The sequence below is a fragment of the Orycteropus afer genome, unplaced genomic scaffold (genome assembly GCF_000298275.1).
Source record: "Orycteropus afer afer isolate SDZICR_OR568_19922 unplaced genomic scaffold, OryAfe1.0 scaffold00498, whole genome shotgun sequence".
NCBI lineage: Eukaryota > Metazoa > Chordata > Mammalia > Tubulidentata > Orycteropodidae > Orycteropus > Orycteropus afer.
In genome coordinates this window covers 191,427-193,308 of record NW_006922085.1, presented here as the reverse complement: position 1 = coordinate 193,308, position 1,882 = coordinate 191,427, and positions in this window count along the sequence as shown.

Genomic DNA, 1,882 nt, shown 5'->3' with positions numbered 1-1,882 from the left:
CCAGGGAGTGTATCTACTTGAAGTAAATGTTCAACTCATATGCCTGTCTTTTGTTTGGCTGGAAACCACAGGTGTGGGTTCAATTCCAGATCTGAAGGGCAGTTAGGGGTCATAGTCTCAGTGGTTCCACCAGGCTCTATCGGACCAGCAAACCTGGTCCCCCCCCCTTTTTTTTCTCCAAATGTATAATCAGCACATCTTGATTGCATGTTTGGTCAATTTCAGACTGCAGAAGTTGGTAAAAATCTTTAATTTCCTCATCTTTGGCTTTGGCGGTTGGTGTGTAAATTTAAATAATAGCAGTATTAACTGGCTTTCCTTGTAGGCTTATGGATATTATCCTGTCACTGACAGCATTGTACTTCAGGACAGATCTTGAAACATTCTGTGTTTAGATTAGATATATGTCTAAAGAGAGAGTTGAGATAGCAGTGAGTGTCTCAGGAAAACAACCCATTCTATGTGTTTTGAGCAGAGGGACTTTAAATACGGAGATTGGCTACAAAAGTATTGGAAGGGCAAAGGGGAGTACAGTTACCAAGATTAGTGACTGTGGAAGCCTCTGTCACCCTTCTGGATTGATACAGTGCTTGCAACAATGGGCTCAGGTATAGCAAGAATTGTGAGGCTGGCACAGCATCAGGCAGTGTTTCATTCTGTTGTACATAGGGTCCCTGTGAGTTGGAGCCTATTCAATGACACCTAACAACAACAACAACAACAAAATCACCTTTCAGCTGGCAGAGGGGACAAGAGTGTTACCCTGTGGCCCAGGACAGCTGTGTGGCCCCGGAGGCACTGGTGTACTTTGCTGCTGCCTGTAGGAGGCCTGGAGCTGCCATAACCTGGGAGCACAAGCTGTGAGTTGATGCTGCCTGGCACCCTGCTGCCACAGTGAGTGGGCCATCACAAAGAGAGGATTCAGGGCCCTCTTCCTCTGAAACCCTCCCCAGCCGTACTCTCTTCTGATGTCTCTATGACCTCACCAGGGAGGGAGTGACAGGAGCCCTGCTCTAGAAGGCAGGAGACTTGGTCCCCAGTTTCTCCTGCCCAGACTGGTTGTGTGACCTGGGATTGGCCCTCTCTGGGCCTCTGGGGAGAAAGAGACATCCTGACCTATAGTAGGGTCCCTGTGTTGTGGGCTTGGTCCCAAGCTAGCAGCTGGCAGTATTTAATGAGGAAATGAAATACTCTGTTAAATGCTGGATTAGTCCAGCTCCCGGCAGTGAACTGACAGCATCCCCAGAAGATGAAAGTTTAACAAGGTGACTCCTTACAGAACTCTGGGTATGAGGGAAGCAGCCCTACCTCAAGGGGCCGAGACAGAGCAGAGACAGTAGTTAATGGGACTGCTGGGGCTAAAGGAGGGGGCCTCCTCAGGAAGCGAGGCCTTAGGAGGAGGATAGCAGCAACTGCCTGCCTGCAGCTTGACAAGGAAGATGCTGGTGGAATAAATACCTTGGCCTTTCTACGTCATTCTGCCCATTCTCTGGCCAGCATCTCCCACTGGCCAGGCTCATATGGAAGCTAGAGAGCAGGGTTCTTGGCTAATACAGACCAGGACTTGGCTCCTGGAGCAAGCAGGGTGGAAGGGGGCTTAGTGGGCCTGAAGGACAAATAACATATCCAGCATGAGCTCCTTCTGCTCCACAAGGCACATAGCAGGTGCATGTTGTCCAAGGCCACAGGGTGATTGCTGGAGCAGGACTTGGTTCCCAGCTTCCCACTTCCCAGGTGTTTTCCACCACATTCCATGCTCCTTGGCAGGTACTGCAGTCACCTGAAGGACCTCAACCCTGACTTCTCAGGGCTGATTTGGTCTCCTTGTCTTCTTTCTCGGCTGGGTGAGGTGCAGGGTGCGTAGGTAAGACGCAAGGAAGAC